At 43.2% G+C, this 19,346-nt stretch overlaps 1 long non-coding RNA gene across 2 annotated transcripts in view; it reads left to right on the top strand.

The window, feature by feature from the left end:
* Positions 1–19,346, top strand: part of LOC118208056 — a 148,306-nt gene that overhangs the window by 125,276 nt on the left and 3,684 nt on the right. The window contains exon 3 of one of the 2 annotated variants that reach the window (XR_004761500.1): positions 17,743–17,858. The exons of the other annotated variant lie outside the window; for it this stretch is intronic. This is a non-coding gene — a long non-coding RNA (uncharacterized LOC118208056). Of the gene's footprint in view, positions 1–17,742; positions 17,859–19,346 lie in introns of those variants that run through there. 2 annotated transcript variants of the gene reach the window in all.

Genomic DNA, 19,346 nt, shown 5'->3' with positions numbered 1-19,346 from the left:
AGATTTAACCAGGGCTGTAGTCTGACAGTACTTAGAATCACATGCAGTGAATCCCTGCTCAAAGATAGGAAAGCATTCTTCAGTTATTTAATGTTTTTGAAACATTACGTTTTTGATTTATGAAAAAAAAGACAGTCAGTTGTGAAAGGATGGTGAAGTATTGGCGCAGACGTAAGGTTAAGAAAAGCTACGGTAAAATATTAAAGAGTAAATTCAGACACATTTACTTTATCACTGCTGTGGCCCTTGAAGTCCGCCATGAATTTTACATTGCTTTCCATTTCCCATCAGCCCAGAGTTCGGCTGGAAGCACGACGGCTTTGTTCAAGGCAGACGGCGGCACCAAGCAGCGCCTTTGTTTTCATTACCGCTGGATGCGTTTCTTTCTGTCCAAAAAACTCAGAAATCTCACTCACTTTTTGTTTTTTTTGGAGAAGGATTCCAGCCATCCCTTGCTTTTGAAATTTGATAATGGTTTCTATCTTGCCTGACATGTCATTTTCAGAAGGACTATGACACGCCATCGCGAGATTGACCGCGATCCGACGTGCCGTCTGCCTCCTTCCTGTTCCCCGAGAACGGATTTAACTGTTTCCGAGTGGAGCGTTTCCCATTGGAGCTGAAGCTAACTCCTGGCACGCCACGGCTGAGGCGGCGTTGTTCGCGGCCGCGATGCGTCAGGTGCGGAATTAATTCAGAATGACCTTTGATTTGATTTCGCATCCTGTGAGCTCACAGCAGCAGTTCATTTTCCACTTCAGAGTGATGGGGGAGATATGTTCTCAGATGCATGGGGAGTTGTTCTGTACAAAAGTGCCATGTATAATGACATTGATTGTCTTGTGAGACTTGACCAGTTGGGGAAAATCATATATTTCATCTCATTTCATTTGGGTTCTTTTTTCTCTGAGAAATAAAGACCATGTAATTTGACAGTCTAGCATCTCGGTAAATGGCCATAAGACGATGTCTAATAATATATTATGTACCGGTATTCATTTAAGCTCATAGTATGTATGTTCAAACCTGGCAAAAATTAAGTAATAAACCAAAAAGTAACACTCTCACAAATATGAAAAGCACTGAAATATGATGCAAATATTTGATTTTTGGATTAGTATTACATTGTATGATATTAAAACAGACACATCCAACAGAAGTCATTAGGAAGAACACATCTACAATAAAATAACATTATGCCCCTTATCTTCTGCACCTAACATCCTGCTGTACAATATTTGAACAGTTTCCAAAGGCCCACTCAAAACTTTTCAGATCATGTAAAAATCGAATGTGATGAGATGCCTATACTGCACAAGCAAACATCTGTCTTGCTCGTGGTGCTCAGTAGAGTGGCGTACCTGCCATTGCTTTTGTATTTTATCTGAAAGCAATTTGCCATCAGTAAAGCCAGTGCATGAGAGTTGGCCATCACGTGCACGCACACGGGAATGTGCACTATAGAGTCCACTCATTATGTCTTTTGACTACTCTTTCATTTATTTCTGATTTTCGTGAAGGCAGGTGTGCCTTCTTTAGTGTATGTGTGTGTGTGTGTGTGTGTGTGCATCTGTATGTTTGTGTGTGTGCATGTGTGTGTGTATGCATGTGTGTGCATGTGTGTGTGTATGCATGTGTGTGCGTGTGTGCATGCACGGGTGCATCTGTGCGTGTGCATGTGTGTGTATGCAAGTGTGTGCATGCGTGCGTGCTTATATCTGTATGCGTGTGCAGTGTATGTGTGTGTGTGTCTGTTTGAGAACAGAAACCACCAGCTGAAACATTCATGTAAACGGCTAAAAACACAGAAGAGGGATTAGCGGGAATCTACCGTGCTTTGACAGGCAAAGTCCTGGCATGGACTGAAAAGACGGGACTCATCTGATACGTTGAACACGGGGCCTACAGCAAATCTACTAAGCGGCTGTCACCATCTCTGATGCAGTGCACTGGAGGGGGGGGGGGGTCTTTGCCTGATGCAGCATAATGTCTGTTCCATTAAATATATTTGTAATTCACACAGTTGTAAAACATAGGCTATTACTTATCATACCTGAGCGTAAAATGCGCATTGTGTATGTGGGCCGTCATACGGATGGCTCAGTTTCAACCGTCGATTCCCCTGGTGCCACTGCGCGTTGAAAAATATAATACCGTAAAATGCGCTCGGAATCCTTCAACAGCGAACGCACACAAAGCGGGCGCAGTTGCAGCTGCTTGTTTAGCATGAGAATGATGCGCGGGAGCGGCCTGGCGTCCTGGATGAAGAGGGCGCGCGGCGCACAGGCGCATGCAGATTGAGATGTCACCGTCCACTTCCAGTTCACTGGGCTGACGTTTCAATCACTGACAGCGGAGGAGATCCTGACGGCGGGGATGTTCAGAGCCAGCTGTTTTCATGGTCCGGAGCCTCACAAATGTGCAGCGGAGTTGAAGGGTAGTTTGGAGAATATTAAACAAGCGGAGAGAGGCTGCGCTCGCAGTTGGAGAATCACGTGCTGTTGTTTTTTTTTGTTTTTTTTTTTGTTTTTTTTTGGAAGTCGTCCGTCTGAAAAGACTTCTCCTGAGCCTGGTTCGCAGCTGTGAGCCACCGAGCGAGCGCACGAGGGTGTGTAGCATTTTAATAATGCAGCAGGATCTGAATGTGTGTTTGAGTCAGACCTGGAGCTCTGATGTATTGAGTTCTGATTAATGCTGTGTTTGTCCATTGTACCTGGGACATTGGTCTTTCTCCCAGCAAGCTAATTCTGCAAACCGCAATAAAAAGTCAGTGTTAGTCAACCTGTCAGGTTTCGCAATCACCCAAAAATGTGTTTGGACTGCAAAAAAGTAATACTTCTGCTTATTTTTAAGTTAGGAAAGAAATTTGTCTCGAGTCCTGAGCTACTGTGGAAAAGATTTGCAGGAAAAGCACGCGAGAATGGCTTTATATCCTGACTTAGGAGGGGAAAAAGTGGTAACACCTGTCAGTGGTGCTTCATAAGTGCTAATAACTAATCTAATAACCAAACTAAGTGCTAATAACTCCATTATAAGCAATGCATAGCACCTTCACAAACACTAGATAGAAACTGATAAGTGTTCATGTCAGCAACTGTAATAGGTTTAAGCATATGGTTTGTGTCATGTAGTATGTCATGGTATTGCCGCTTGAAATATCAATGCTGATGTAACACATCACACACACACACACACACATATATATATATATATATATATATATATATATATTTGGTGCCATTGACATACACATTTGTGTTTATTTGGGGCTTATGGAAGTGCTATGGAGTACTTATAAAGGGGTTATGTATCTCTTATGGAAGACTATTCATTAAGCCAGTGGTCCGTCCACAAATGCACAAGTGTACCAGTGTTTGCAGCTTTTGATAGCAGCCTGTGCTGAATTGTAAAATGAATGGAAAGTCCAGTCAAAGCAAGTCATATGAAACAGGTTAAATATGTCATGATTATTTAAGCAATTAGACATTTTAATGTGGTTGCAATGCTTAATATACCCTTTGAATGAAATTAAATGAATGAAATGAAACATTACGTCTGTATAGCACTTTTCCAGATGCTCAAATTGCTTTGCACTAATCAGGGAAAACTCACCTCAGCCACCACCAATGTGTAGCACCCACCTGGGTAATGCACGGCAGCCATTTTGCACCAGAACGCTCATTACACGTCAGCTGAAGTGGACAGGGAGAGAGCAAAAATGTGTGATTACATTTGCTCCAAATAAGGATTGTTTCGCCTTTTGCAACACATGCACCTCATATTTTGTGGAGTTTTGATGGTCACGTCGATACAAGGTCCAACACGATGTGACACACAAGGAAATGAACAAGGTTAAAGGATAGCCACTAGAACAGTGCTGGTCTCCTACAGTATGTACCCACCATTGGATCTTGAATGTCAAGAGAGACTTCTGAATAAACTCAATTTGAAAAGGTTGACCTCATGAGAGATTTAAGAAGGAAAGAGCCATATCTCTCTTGCCTTATATATAATGACTAAAATAAACCCAAAATGTAATCTGAATCTACTTTTTAAAGCTGTGAGAATACATCACTTCGTGGTGTGTGCCACATGAATCATTAAAATATATCATAGTTTCATTTGTTATTGTTGCTTATTGGAGCTCATCTAAAATGTAATGTGTTAATGTTTTCCATTGTTCTTTTGCAAAAGATTACTGCGAAAGCATTTTTCGCACCTTTAAAGCTATATATAAATACTGGGCAGAGAAATATAGCACTTCAACAGTAAATGCCCTACTACCATTGTGTCTACTATGTACTTTTTCCTTTAACTCCATGTTAGAGGTTAAATTAATATTATGGTAATGAATATTTTGGCAAGACGACAAAAAGTTACAAGTTAATTTGCAGATATTGACTGCATGACTGATCTATTGCGTGGACCCGGCAGCTCAGAAGCAGCTGTCTGATCGGGCATTTGGGTGACTTGTCTTGCTTAAGCAGTGACTCTCATTGTAGCATGGTGCGGTATACAATAGTGTAGTATGTACAGGGGGTAATATAGTGTGGTACTGGGTAGTGTAGTTTGTACAGGGTAGTATAGTGTAGGGTGGTGTAATGCAGTGTAGTATAGTGTAGCATAGTATAGAGTAGCGTAAAATAGGGCAAGTGTAGCATAGTGTAGTGTGGTATAATGTGGAGTAATATAGTGTAGTGTAGCATACAGTATGGTAGTGTATGTAGTGTAGTGTATATAGTGTAGAATAGGGCAGTGTAGCATATTGTAGTGTAATGTAGGGTAGTGTAGCATAGTGTAGTGTATATAGTAGAGAATATGGCAGTGTAGCATCGTGTAGTGTGGTATATTGTGGTGTAATATAGTGTAGTGTAGTATGATAGTGTAATGTAATGTAGTATATGGTAGTGTAGCATAGTGTAGTGTACTGTAGTGTAATGTAGTGTAGCGTATTATAGTTTTGGGTTGTGTAGCTTCGAGTAGTGTAGTGTAATGTAGTGTATTGTAATATAGGCTAGTGTAGTACAGTGTGCTGTTCACCTGGGTGTTTTTACAGCGCTGGCGCGGTGTGCCATTTATAGTCACTCCATGTCCTCTGCTCTCCGCTTGTGTCTTCTCAGTCAGGAGAGACCGTGTTAAATGCCCGTGTCCGTTTCTCTCTCTCATCTCTCTCCCGTCTCCCGTGTGCTGCCCTTTCAGACGTCAGTGCCATTGTGCGCGGGCCCTGTGGGGGGGGGGGGGGGGGGGGGGGGGGGAAGCTGCGCGCGGACGGTCTGCAGGAAGTCAGAGAAACAAGGTGAGGACGACACGCGGCGCAGAACGAAACCCCGCGTAATTACCTGAGCGGCAACTCCCGCCTGCGCCGACGCTCGACCGCCGTCGCCCGAGGCGGATTCCCAGAAAATTCTTTTAATGAACTCGCGGGTTTTGTTTCTGTTTCGCATCCTTGTCTTTCCCTTCCGTTTTTTTTTCTTTCTCCTGCCCTCGGGTTCATTCCCCCTGGTGAATGGGAAAAGTTCCTCTGCTCCGACCCAAATGTTCTCACAATGTTAGTGGGATGTTTTTTTTCAGTGTTACAACATTGCCAATATGGGGCAGCAACAGTGTGCGGACATTTTGTGTGCTTACACATCTAACAGCACTATAATTGCTGGTAATGAAGGTATGCGCAATTGGGAGGTGTTCGATTTTCCCCTTACACGTCCCCATATAAAATACCTCAAAGCGGCGCAGCTTTTTATACTTTCTTAATCACAAATAATTGTGAAGCCACGGCATCTGTCCATGCGATAGCGAGCGTCTTCAGAAGTCCGTGCTCAGTGCAAAGATTAAAGATGGGTCTTTTCTGCATGAGTAATTACATGTACGCAGGCAGCAAACAAGCCACGTTTTCGAGAAACAAGGGCAGTTTTCCCAAGTGGGCATCCACACAACATCCCCTCCCTCCACTGGCCTGATTTTCATAGTCTAAATGCGGGGAGAGCCTGCAATTTTTTCCATTATGTATGCAAGGGATAACCCGGAGTAGGCTGGAATTAAGGAGAAACCCAGGGAAGTGCGGCTGAGGAATCACTACGGACCGACCAATCGGCTTGTGCAAAAACATTGTCTTTAAGAGCCAAAGTGACTGACAAGCACACACTGTAAGTTTTCAGCGTGTGATCTGCTCCATTGCTCCACACACTCTCCCTCCCAAGCTGGTCCTGAGGTCCCATTTGAGGAGAAAAACGAGAAAAACAGTCACCCCGTATTTATCAAAACCTTTCGTGGTTTTATCACTTTAAACAACCCCTGGCACTCGACGTTTGGCCACAAAAAAATAAAAAATCCTGGCAGCCGACACCCGTGTGTTCCCTCAGGGACAACACTTAACTACTTCCACTGTCAAGAAAGGTGAGCGTCCAAAGCTAGCACGCTGTGCAAACCCAGGGTCATGTATCGATTGCTTCAAGCTGAATCTCTTACAGCAACACCTCAACACACTAAACACAATTTCAACTGATACAGAACAGGTCACTGCACTCTTAAGCTACCTGACCGTGCTCACAAGGTGGGCCACAGTCATCTGTATTAATGCACGTCACTCAGCTCCGCTCACAGGTAAATCGAGCTGTATGGAATTATGCTAAGCCGTTATTATTTATTCATGAACTTTTATTTAACCAGGAATACCTGTGGAAACCTAATATAAAACACAATGTTACCTGACAAGACTGCTGACAGTCAAGTTACAACATATTATTTTGGGAATGAGACAGTATAACAGAAATTAAAGAGCAGAGAAGAATAGAGGTTAAAAGCAGGAGCATACTTTAGGCACTGAGTCATGAATTGCATGTTTAAAATCAGCGGTTGAAATCAGTTTGTCTCGTTTATGGTTTTTTACAGATTGTTCCAAGTATAAGGTACAGAATGACTGAAATCTACCTTTCAGAGTTCAGTAGAAAGACAAGGAACTTTACAAAAAGAAGGGGATAACTGTTAATTCCTATTTATTAGACAGCTGAGGTAGGAAGAAAGTAATTGTTATTTTGTAGATGAATACAGTGGATCGATCTGCACAGGTGTAAAGAAGTCATCCCAGACCATTCATATAAGAGACAGTGATGGGCTAGTGACTTAAATTCTGTAATGAAGGTCAAAGCACTATGGCAAACTGTATCCAACGGATGTAAAGTAGTCGAGGAAGCGTACATATTTAGTGTGTTTCCATAGTCTAATAGAGGTAAAAGTAGACACTGTAAGAGTTTCTTGTGGTGACACTGCAGATCTTAAAACTAAGACCAAAAAATAGATGCCTAACTTTATTCTTAGTTACTTATCAATAAGCCAGATTCCAAGGTATTTATTGGATACTCTAAGATACTCTATGCATGCATTTGTCTTCAAAAGTGGTGATTTTCAATTCATGAGACCTTGAAAACATAAGACATTTAGTTTTGCCCGTATTGAGGACCAGGTGCTGATCCCAAAGTGCAGACTGCATATACTTAAAAGCATTTGAAGAGCTTGGACAAGGGTGGGAGCACAGCAAAAAAAAAAAAAAAAAAAAGTTGTGTTAGAGGGATTGTAGCCTTTTAACCAGGGAAGCACATTGGCTGCCTTCCAATCACTGGGAAGGGTGTTGGTTAAAAGAGACAGATTAACAATGTGAGTGAGGGATTCGGCAGTGCAGCAAGTGGTGCAGCAAGCTTCAGAAGTCTCAGGATTAACAGAGCAGGACCTGCTGATTTTCTGGGGTCTATATTCCTTAATGCTTCAATAACACAAGCAGAGGAAATAGGGCTAAAAGCAGAAGGCTCAGTTCTTACAGAAGACAGTGGGACTTGAAATTCCTGATGACCCTTCATTTTGATGGTTAAAAATATAATCAGTGCATATAAAAGGATTCTTAAAATGATTGACGATATTGCCGTTACTAGTTACTGGCTGAGTGTCCAACATGGTTTTCTTAGGGAGGGCGGCAAGAGACACAATTGTTGCTGCTAATAATGTGATGGTCTTCTAGAACTGGGCTGGATTTTTTAGGTTATTTGTAAGAGAAGTTATATAAAATTCTTTACATTTCCTAACCAGAAAACTGCATTTGTTCTTTAGGAAACAAAAATTTGACCAATCCATTTCAGAGCCTTTGAAACAGCCATAGGTTAAGGTTAACCAGCATGAAATGGGTGTAGGATTTCATTAAAGCCCATTGCTATGACATCCGATTCAATGACTCAACTAATCATGATTTTATCAAGCCCTTGATTTGTTGAATCTGTTTTTTTTTCGTGCTCGGTTAGAACCAAATCCTACACCCACACCGGCCCTTTTCAGGTAAATTGCGGAGACTCCTGCGATTAGCCTGTATCTGTGGGGCATAAATCAGGTGCCTGTGTTGACTGCTTTTGCTTAAATATGGAAGAGACCTGCCACCTCTGTGTGTCCCAGACCTGCTGGCAGTCCTCGCACCAGTGTTAGCGTAGCGCGTCTAGTTTCTCCAGGGACACTCCTCCGCCCCACTGTTCAGTTTCACGGTCGCACCCAGGCCTCGTTTACACTCTTATCAGTTGACAAATCTGATTTCGGTATGTCCAATATGTGCGGTCGTCTGCGAGCGCATGATTTACAACGTGCCGCATATCCGATTTTGTGCGTTCGGGCTGAGATGGAATTTCTCCCCGGTCGCGTGCTCAGCGTTCCATTCGACCTGAGGACCAGCTCGGCAACAGGGTGTCTGGCGACTCCCGCGCGCTTATAATGGGATGCTATTTGTCAGCAGAATGCTGGCAACCGGAGAAGACACTTACTGGAACATTTACCTTCAAATCTAATACTGACAAAATGTGACTCGGACTACCTCCAGATGTGATTCAGATTGGATTAGGACAAATCCTATTCATATCCAGTTTCTTGCATTGAGACCATGATCATCAGATGTGACATACATTGGGTTTGTTAAGAAGCTGGATAGGTCTTGTTGTAAAAGACAGAAAGAGGGCCAATGTGGTCCAATACTAGCGGCTCTGAATTTGCAAGTAGAACAGTTCTTTCAGTTTGTCAGTAAGTACTATTTAATCCTTCCAGTACAGCAGTAAATTCTGTTTAATCCCTCCAGTTTGGCAGTAAGTTCTATTTAGTCCATCCAGTTGAGCTATAAATTCTGTTTAGTCCCTCCAGTTCAGCACTAAGTTCTATTTAGTCCATCCAGTTGAGCTATATGTTCTATTTAGTCCATCCAGTTGAGCTATATGTTCTATTTAGTCCAACCATTTTAGCATTAAGTTCTATTTAGTCCATCCAGTTGAGCTGTAAATGATTACTTAATATGTAGGTCCTTAGTAATAATTTACTTTACTTGTTTCTTATGTCACATACTGTATAATACTTCAGCCCAGCAATGAAGATGTGCAGAAGCCCATCTAAACAATTATGGAATACATTTGGAATCCATGTCCAGTCACTGCCTGACACCATGATCTTGATCTTGATCAGGATTTTCAGCTATTTTAATTTAGATCATTATTATTGCATGAATTCAGTCTAGGCTACAATGAAAAACAGGTTGTGAAATTAGGCTATAATTGATCAGTGTGACTACAGAAAACAAAAACTATAGAAAACGAGATAAATGTTGAAAACTGGAAATCTGTAGCAGTCAGATAGACCCGTTACAGTATTAAGATTTACTGCCAGAATACATTTTTTGTAAATTTCACCTGCCATCAAATTTTACCAGAAAATTTTACAGTGTAAATGTTGAACTGTATTATTTTATTTTAAGCAACTTTGGTGGTTTGTTTACTGTCTGTAGTTTAATATTTATTACTGGAATCCAAGAAGACCTTGTTATCCTTCTGTCATGCTTGTTTCATATTAAAAAAATAGTAGTACTGGGCATGTGCATCTTTTAACCTGGAACATATGTATTTATAGAGTTTGCATCTTATATGGGCATATTAGGAATCTTAGCAAGACAGCATTGAACACTGAAAGATAAAATACGGAGTATAAAAGATTTTTCTACACAAAGAATTAACCTGAATTTGACATCAGAGCAGCCTATTATTTTTTAAAAAATTCACACTTCTTGGTTAAGTCCAAAAGCAGTAAATGAAGAACAAAATGTCCACATTAGGTGTGCATTCAATGTGAGCACATACATGTATGACAGCACCTAAAAGTGATTCTTCCCTCATAACAATGAGCGTGCAAAAACACACACAGCTTACATTTCTCGTGGGTCATTGACATCCTGGGTTAAAAGGTACGAATGTCCACCCAGAACTTATAAGGTAAACAAGTAGAGAGAAAAAAAAGGATTGAGATAATTAGCTGCCGCCTACTTATCGTTTATAAAGCGCTTGAGACAGTTTGTGGTGCTTCTCTGTTTGATGCACTGCAGGCTTAGGGAAATTTTCTTGTTGATGTCTTACAGCTCTCAGAGGAGCAAAGACATTGAGTGAAATGGAACCAGCATAATTCCTCCCCCTCATAAAACAAACAAATGTAAAGCTCGTGTTCTAGCTTGATTTATTATGAAAACGCCGACCCACAATCCCTCCCCCCTCCCCACCCCACCTTTTACTGTGCAGACGGTAAGGGGCGGCGGGGGGGGGGGGGGGGGGGCGGCGGGGGGGGGGGGGGGGGGTTAGTGTGCTTGTGATTGAATAGTAAACCACCTTTTGCATAAAAGAAGATTGCCCTGCTTCCTTTTCAAAGCGACCAGTCATTCTCTGTCATATATCTTCAGCAGTTCAAGAAGCAAATGTGATACGTGAAGAGGATTTCATGCCTTGCAAGAATCGGTTGTGAACAATTAGCAATGTATTATTGTGCGCAGCTTCATAGAAGGAATATAACTCCTTTTACCATTTGACAGCACAGCTTCAGGACCTGTGGATGGTTGGTGGGCGTGGACACATGTAGGCTGTCACTAAAAGACAGCCCAATAAGGTCACATTAGTGGGGCTTGGTATTTAAACAGTTTTTTCCTGTCTAAACATATTGCAGTCATTTCTAAAGGTATCTTAGTAGCTTGCCAAGTTTCATATTTCAATTCTTTTGTGATTAGGCCAAAGTATCTTGATGTTACATCCACAGAACTGTCATTTTCTCATGTGGGGTCACTGGGGTACCCCACCCCACCCTCAATGTTCTTTATCCCTTTTAACTTCTTGATTTTCCCTACCTTCATGGGTGCTGCAGTCTTTAAAGAGAAAAGTCTTGTAGTCTAGAGCCTTTGTGCCCAAAATGAGGGCATTATGATCATTGTATATTTCCGAAACCTTGACATGGAGCTGGCCTCATAGCAGACGTATTGCCTTTTTCAGGTCCCGTGAAAAATATTAATATTTGACATCTGGGGGTAACGTCATGTGGTTATATTAGATGCTCTCCCTTCCTATAGAAGGGGTCTGAATACAAATCTTCCGAACTCAAAAATTATATCCACAGTCACATAACATGGTAATATTTTTATTTTTAATTACAAAACTCTCGTTAAATTGAAAAAGATTGGTTATTATGCTCTACAAAACAGCTGTGTGAGTCAGAACAAGAACAAGAATCTGCGGTATTCATAATTTTAGTCCAATTCCCATTTAATATTGACGTCAGACAGTGCTACTGCCCATTGTCCATTTGATATGATACAGCCGATAGCCTGGCACATCTCCACAAGTATCCACAAGACAAAGAAAAGTCTGTGGAATAATAACCAATATCAGAACAGTAATCTAAAATAATGTCATTCACATGTAATTCCAATCTCAAAAGCAATTAGTAACACACATACGATGTGTATAACCTATTTTACCAATTGACTTTAATGGCATGGCTGTATTAAAAAGTGATATTCCATTATAGAATATATGTTCCATTTTCCTTTATGATAGAAAAGGGTGAAAATATGCAATATCTTCCAATATGACCCAAATGACAGAACACCTTAAATCACTGCAAATTCAAGAGGTTGTTGACCCAATTAACATTCGCACCCCCTCTTCAGAACTGGAAAAACAATCTCCTTCCCGGACACGCCCGCAATCGTTTATGATTGAGGCTCTGAACTGAACTCGACAAGAGGGGCATTGTCGCTCAGCAAAAACCTTTAGGTTTTACAAGAAATGTAACCTCCGGTGCTGCTCAGTCATCTAAGAAACATTAACTCTACGGTTTGTTTACCCGCGTGTGCAGTTATGAATCCCAAGGGTGCCGCAACCTGTGCATAACTCACCCTCAGGGCCCCGGTATAATTTTCACTATGAAATTAAATTTTATGGCATGCAAGATTAGCCGACACTAATGCAAGGTCAAAAGTAATAGAATCAATAGGCAGGCTCGGTGACGTTAACATTTAGAGAAAATTACAGGCAGAAAATGCTGTCGAAAACAGAATGAAACGAGTCTCGGCAGAATTCGTATTGATGTCTTTTCATTATTTCTAATAATTTGAGTTTCTGTGCGCGGCGCCGCGCGGCGCTAGCCCCTGCCGTGGTTTATCACCATCTCCGCGTGCAGCGGGGGACATTCCGCCGCTGTCAGCTCCCAATGACCTTCCTCAGCCAATCACAGCCGCTCCCCTTAATTGATTAATGGCGTTTTAACGGGGATGGATTAAAGGGCCTGGCTAACCTTGTTACGCAAACCTTGGTGATGTGTTCCGTTGCTATGATTCCTTACCCTGTGAATTGGTAAAGCAAAACAAAGGGGGGGAAGCCTTTGTTGTATTGCGGCTCTCAGAAAGCCGCGGTATGGCTTTGTTCCGCTCAGACGTAGCGTTTTGCATTCTATTACATCATCGCGGTCGTAACCACGGCGCTCAGTGTAATTTAACCACCTGACGCGACGCGTTTAATCGCCCCGCGAGTACGGCGCCGCGGCGACGACAAATTGCCGTTCAGCGGAGTCATGTGAGCGCGGGTCAGAACCGCGTGGAACATTTCCGCAGGAAGGCGCCGAGCGAAGCGAGCGGAGCGTCACCCTCGGGCGGTGAAATAATGGCGGCGGCGGCGGCGGCGGTGTTTCTGGCAGCTGAACCCCGGAGCGGCGGAGGAGAGCGCGGCGGTCGCGTTTCAGCCGCGGCGCTGGTGCCGGGGAGTGACGGGGACTCGGGTAGACCAGTGTAAACAAGCCGACCCCTGTTTTACCGCTCTCCATCGCAGTGTCAATAACCAGCGCTCACGAGCGCGAGAGAGAGAGAGAGGGAGGGAGAGAGCGGGACAAACAGCTCCCCCCCCACCCCCCCACACACGCTACCCCCACGTTGTTTTATCGTCTCTGCTCCAAATAATGAAAATAACAGTTATGCACGCCCCCCCCCCCCCCCTCTTTTTTTCCAGGGCTGCGATTGTCACATCAACTTCTCATCTCCTGTTTTTATTGCTGTCATTATAGTTAAACATCGCACTGTTAATTCTGTTAATTAAAAAGCTGATTGCTTTTGCCAGTCTGCACTCTCCATTTGGTTAGTCCATATGGCAGCAGATTACTTGTTGTAAATTTCAATGAAGTCTTATCAGTGTACAGCTACATATAATCAAGCAGTACAAGTACTTAAATTAAGTCTATAAACCCTAATTATCTCCCTTTGCACTCTGTACACTACTTTTCCTCGTACTTAAAGAATTATATCTGCTCATCCAATGCAGCGGTGTAGGGCGTGCTTGCATGCATGTTGTGCACATATGAGTAATGGCTCATTGTTTAGTATCTGCCTGAGACCAGACCGAGCCGGCCCCTTATCTACGCTCGGAAGAAGACATGAATCTGGACGGCCCCCCTTTGACAGCCCTTGTCATTTGCGAGGAGTGGGTTTTTATAGAGACCCCGCAGCGGGGGGAGATTGAATCGATAAATGAAACATCGGAGCATTTGTCCAGGCCGGGTCAGCCGTCCTCCCGGACAAGCGGGGATGATCCCGGCCGGCCATCCGCGACACGGAAACGGGCCGGGGGAGGGGGCGCGGAGCGGGCCGGGGGATTAGGCACACGGGGTGCGGGGGTGGGGTGCGGTAGGAGGGGGGGCGTGGACACAGAGCAGATCATGCTTGGTCTTATTTTGTGCGGGGGTGGGGTGCAGTAGGAGGGGGGGCGTGGACACAGAGCAGATCATGCTTGGTCTTATTTGGTGGGGGGGGGGGGGGGAACGGGTTGGAGGTCAGTGTTAGTAAATTCACTGTCTGTGAGCTTTAATTTTTGTGTGAAACATGCATGAAATATAATGTGGGATAAAAACATACAATCCATAATTAAAATTGTATGTGCAATATATTTTTTTCACAGATACAAAAATATAATATCAATTTTTTTATCTGTTAATGTATTATGGATGTTTTTATGAATAATAAAAGTATTATGATGGAATACATTGAATATTGACACATTTAAAAATATATTCTACAACATATGTTCTAAACATGCGAGCTTGTGTACATAAAACCGCATGCATTGCAGTGGCAGCACTTTATTTTTATTTTGTCATATATTTCATGTGTTTTGACGTGTGAAAATACGAACGCCTTGCATTTCAGATGGCCCAATTTACCCTATAAATACACCGCATATTTCATTTTTCATCAGGGCATTGAGTCTGTCAAAAACTTGCATATCAAAATTACAGTTTGTTCTAAAAAGAGTTTTTTTAACCTGTTTTTTGGGCCGCTTCTGCCGTCTGATGTGAGCTACAGTACTGTCACTAAGATTACGACTGCTGTATATCAAGAGTAAGAAACTGCTCGGCAGCCTTAATGGTTTTTTCGAGGAATTTGAATGAAGGCTATGTGTGGCTGATGTCTCAAAGGAAAGTATAGTTTTGGCCCTTTATTTTGTCGAAGGGGGGGGGGAAATAAAATAAAACATTTCCACTTTGGAAGCAGCGAGCTGTGATGGAGGGCTTCTTATTTAAAACATGTGTTGCTCTTATGCAAAATTTATTGTCTCTCCCCTCCCGCGAGGGCATCTGTATTTTAACTTTACATTCTTGCGTGAAGGGAGGGCTCTTACAACAGGAACAGTATCTATCACCAAAACGGCTGTCTATTTTTATTTTAACATATCAGCATAAATTGTGCTGAAGCCTCTGTTGATGTCGCTAATGTAATCTGACCTGTGTTTGTTAGCATTGTCGCATTTGTGTTTAGCTTTGTTTTTTTACCAGTCGTCTAGAAAATTTGAACTTGGAGATCATTTCATGGTTAGCTCGGTAGAGGGGTCTGCTGTATTAAAAGCTCTTTGCTTTGGAGTCCCAGCTCAATCTAGGAAAGGTGAGCTTATATTTTTTGGTTTGGTTCATTGTCATTTAGAACTGAACCCCAAATATGACCCTGATGTCAGCTGACAGGGCAATAATTGTGATCTTCTTCTATTGGTTGTTAGCTTTCAGCCGTAACGCTTTCTTATCGAAAGCAAAAGCCACACCACAGTCACCTGTGCCTGTGTAAAAAATAGCGAGTCGGACGGAGAAGTGCAGAATGCGCCAGTGGGAGCGTTGGAATGAGTAGCCAGATCACAGCCGCCGCCCCGGGGGACCTGGCGGAGCAGCGGCGGGGAGACCCCCGGTCTCGCGCAGCGGCGTTATTGTCACAGCCGACATTATCAAGTCTGCGGAACGTTCCGGAAAAAAAAAGGTACGCGTCTTGACCCAGGAGAGAGCGCTGACCTACTTTGGCGATTCCTTTTCTATTCCGCTATCCTCCAGCTCGCCCCTGCGTCTCTGCGGCGAGGGCCAGGAAATGGAGCTCCTCTGAAGGACGGACGACCAGCCCTCAACCCCCCGTCCCCCGTCCCCTCCTCCGCGTTTCGCTTCCCTCCTTTTCCCCTTCGCCCGCCTCCGTTTTCCTCCCGGCGCTAATCGTGAGCTCTCTCCATCTTCTTTCTCCCACCGGCGAGCCCACGACAGTCTCTCCCCCTACTCATTGAGTGATAACTTGCTGCCTGAAGGGCTCCTCCACTGGAACGTGTACCAGGCCCAGTCAGGCCAGCCAGGCCTGGCTCCAGCATGGCTTGGCTCAGCACTGTTTCGTCAGTGTAAAATGGGGTAGCTCCATCTCGACCTGAGCAATGAATGAAGACCTGTTCTTTTCCTTTGGTATGATTCAACAAGTCTCTATTGTTCAGTGTTCATCTCAGCGCAAAAACACCTCGTTGTGGAGAAGCCATCCCAGCCAAAAAAGACAGGGACCTAACTGAGCAAGTTTCACAGAAGAAGGGTAACCGTTCGTTTGTGTTTTGTGAGAACATGGAACGATACCAGTTCAGCTATGCTTGGTTTCTTTCCATCATTGCAAGAAGTAAAATACCCAGAAATTCCATTTCCGCAGATAGTGCCTGATTTTAGGCTGTCAGACAACTTGGCCTGAATTCAGTCAACACTTCCTGATTAAAATAATTGCAAGTGTTGTTTTTTCTTCACAAACACATTTTGGTGAGTTAATTTTAGGTGATCACTAAACTCACTGAAATTGGGGCAGGCATTCAGTAAAAGATAGGTGGACACTCATTGCAGTGATAAGACTTTCCCCTCTAGCTCTTTCAAAGATAGTCTCTTACCACTCATTTGCAATGTTAAACCACAACATAATCGTACATGTATCACACATACATAATTAGGTGTGAGCTACCTTGCGTGGCTGTTACTGCTAGCTGTGGGCTGCTCATTAGTCATGGGAATGTGAGGTATCATTGCTCCATAATGGGTGGAGTCATGGCGCAGTACAAATCATTGGCTCTTCTGAACCAGTCAAATACCTTTTGCGCTCTACAGAAAATGTATATGATTGGTTCAAAACAGTTCAAATCATTGTTTCAAATCTTGCTCTGCTCTCCCATAAATACGTTATCACATCTTTATGCAGGAGTTGAGTGTGTTGAGCTGATAGAGAACAGGCTCAAAAACTTTATTGAGTCCAGGCTTCATTATCAGCATGCAGAGCTATAATAATAATAATAATAATAATAATAATAATTATAAGAGCTTTACAGTGATGAGGAGGAAACTTGCCTCAACCACCACCAATGTATAGCACTGACCTAAGCAATGCACGGCAGCCATTTTGCACCCGAACGATCACCACACTTCAGCTGAGGAGGACAGGGAGAGTATATCACACTGTACTGCTCAGCACTTACAGGAAGCAGGACGGCGGAAGAGCCCGGCGCATCATTAGCGCTGTGGATCACTTAGGCCCGGCGCGGAGCGGGGAACCGTGGGGCCGTAAACAGCAGCGGCGCTGCTCGTTTCGCTTCCATTTGCTTACACACTCGTTCACTTAGGCAGCGCCCTTATCTGGAGCGACTCAGAGATTAGTGCGTATAATGAGGCCAGATAAACCGAAGCACAGACACAGAAATCACCAGTAACGCAATCAGATCAAAGTGTCATGTGAAACGACAGGACTTATACAGTGCCGTGAAAAAGTGTGTGCCCCTTTCCTGATTTCCTCTTTTATTGCATGCGTGTCACACTGAATGATCTTTAGACAAAATGCAGTATTAGACAAAGAGAACCTTGGTAAATGCAGAGCACATTTTTAAAGATTATTATTTAATTTATTTAATTAAAAAGGTTATCTATGTCCTGTGTGAAAAAGTAACTGCCTCCTTAAATGTAACTTGCACCACCTTCAGCAGCAATAACTGCAACCAAATGCTTCCTATAATTTGATCTTTCACATCACCTTGGAGGAATTTTGCACAACTGCTTTAATTGAGACAAAAATTGATTTTGAATTGGTTCTCGAGCATACATTTCTTGTTTCAGGTCTTGCCTCTCCTCCAGAACAAATGTAGCATTCTGTGAGGACTGCACATCCCTCCCATAGACTAAGCCCTGTCGAGACTGCTCATTGGATCCAACCCCACCTGTCTCATCGTCCCCATAGAGCCAGTAAGACTGGGAACCCCCAGGGGGACTAGCAGCAGTCAGGGGTGGACACCACAAGGGCCGGCAAAGCACTTGCGACAACAACCTCCCCCAGCTTTAGACTTGCCAGAGCCCCACAAATCTTCAAAATTTGAGCCCCTTCTAGAAGCAACCTTCAGAGAATAATGTAAAGAACATACTTGATGGTATAGAAACTGTTTTTCTGTAATTTCCATTTTTACAGAGTTATAGCTGTGCAACTCATATTTACATTTCATATTGGCATAAGCCAATATGGTGGATGCCAAATTACCATTAAAGAATGCAAAACTGGGCTAGCTTACATTGTTATGTGTAGCACGGTGACCTAATAGCAGTACAGTAGATTCTTGCAGACAATACACCTCTTAACCATAACTAATGCCTTTAGTAATGCTATTTACTGTATTACTCCTGTGTATGGTATTGTACTTAATTATTATAGTAATATATTATCCTAAATGCTCTTTAATGTATACTATACCTAATACTTACCTTATTAATATAAATATGTAAATATGTTTCCTAGCAATATGGAGTAATAGTACTAAGTGTGGCACATAGAGATATTGTCCCTGGTTTCTTTCTACATCCCCTTCTAGAACTACACACACCCCACACATCAGCATTAATAAGCCACACCAACAAGTCTAGAAGATGAAACTGTATGTGCCGTTGTACTGTATTGTGTTGTGTTGTCTTAAAAGAACATAAACGGGATCCCCTGACTCCGTGTCTGGCCCCGACATCCCATAGTGACGATGACGTTCCTGAATCAGTAAACCCCACACCAGTAAACCCCAGACCCTTGCACTGCAATAGGAATGGAAATGGTTTAGAATTTTTGGTTTTGCACAGTTTTGTTGAGTTTTGCATTTCCATTTCTGAACTTGAGAAAATTTTAGCTTTGGGGAAGGAGAGAGAGAGATGAGCAGGAGAGAGAGAGATAGAGAGAGTGACTGTGTGTGTGTGTGTACTGCTTCAGCTAATCAAGCATTACAGCTGAAAGGTAACACACATGCACAAAAAAGAAAGATAAGCTTGCCATTCTTAGACTGAGCTGGGGCTCTAAATCAAAGAAATTGTAGCCAACAGGCACTCAGCTAACGATGATATGATTTCCAGAAGTTGCGCTCAGTTTCCATGTTGTGTCAGGAGGGGTGGGGGGGGGGGGGAGTTGTCCCTTTACTCGTGGTTTCTTCCTTCCTTGTGCCCCCGGCACTCACCTTTGAATAGCCATTGAAAGGCTGGGATGTGGAGGAAGCCGGAACCTGTCTGGGCTGGGGCTGTTCTCACACTCATGGAATGCAGCTGTTTACAGAGGGAGAGAGAGACGCTCTCTGACGTGTCTCCTATTAGCCTGCAGAGGCCCTCACATCCACCGGTTCAAAAGTGCACCACGCGCATCTTTAGCCCCTCCCTCCGCCCCGTCAGCCAATCGCCACGGGGATTTTGTGGTGGAG

Source organism: Anguilla anguilla, chromosome 11 (genome assembly GCF_013347855.1).
Source record: "Anguilla anguilla isolate fAngAng1 chromosome 11, fAngAng1.pri, whole genome shotgun sequence".
NCBI classification, from domain to species: domain Eukaryota; kingdom Metazoa; phylum Chordata; class Actinopteri; order Anguilliformes; family Anguillidae; genus Anguilla; species Anguilla anguilla.
This window is presented reverse-complemented; position numbering and strand designations above follow the sequence as displayed.